Raw genomic sequence first — 790 nt, forward strand, 5'->3', positions numbered from 1 at the left:
CATTGATGAACATAAAAGATCTACATTAGGATAACATATGAATGACCATTTTACCAAACCGAACAGTATTAATAAATGTTTCAAAACACTAAAGAAATGCAAAAGTAAATTTGACTGTCTCGTCTATGAGATGCTATACATTAGACAATTAAAACCAAGTGTGAATAAACAGTCTGATTTTATCGAAGCTAAGCCCTTTGTCTAGCTTTGGCATGCTTAGCTGTCCCATTGTTATGAGCTTTGACCATTTAGCTTATAGTTAATAGCAAGCAGTATTCTTATTTAACTCTTTTGAAATTGAGAATGACTTCATGATGGAGTCGAAACGTCGTTCCTTAATTAGCGTTATTTTATTTTAACTATTTACACCAAACGCAGTATCATTCGTAATTATTATTATTATCATTATTATGATATACAATAAAGGAGACATGTGGATACACCTGTCTCTTATACACATCTAGATGTGTATAAGAGACAGTAATAAAGGAGACATGTGGATACACATGTCAAGAATAATTCGTATTAAAGATGAAATTCACTGCATCCGTATATAAATTCTGAATGGTAAAATATTTAGTGCATGATATGAATTTAAAGAGGTAGATAACAATATCAATATCATGTATTTCACTACGTTAAGGAGACCTTGAATGTACTGTAATTCATAATTCAGACAAAGAAGTTGAGTTTAGGTCTTTTCTTATACAGGTCTAATATTAGGTCACACGAGTGTGTTTGAAACTAAATATAAGCATTTCCATTATAGTTTTAATCATTCCAAACATAT

At 30.4% G+C, this 790-nt stretch overlaps 1 long non-coding RNA gene across 1 annotated transcript; it reads right to left on the reverse strand.

Annotated features, from left to right (window-relative positions):
- Window positions 1-44: 44 nt before the first annotated feature.
- On the reverse strand, window positions 45-784 carry LOC117121146. Its single transcript, XR_004447482.1, has 2 exons — window positions 507-784; window positions 45-443 (listed from the first exon to the last, which is right to left on the reverse strand). It is a non-coding gene; the product is annotated as an uncharacterized LOC117121146 (long non-coding RNA).
- Window positions 785-790: the final 6 nt, after the last annotated feature.

The sequence above is a fragment of the Anneissia japonica genome, unplaced genomic scaffold, assembly GCF_011630105.1.
Source record: "Anneissia japonica isolate Jap-2015-1 unplaced genomic scaffold, ASM1163010v1 scaffold199110_len699_cov94, whole genome shotgun sequence".
Taxonomy (NCBI): Eukaryota; Metazoa; Echinodermata; class Crinoidea; order Comatulida; family Comatulidae; genus Anneissia; species Anneissia japonica.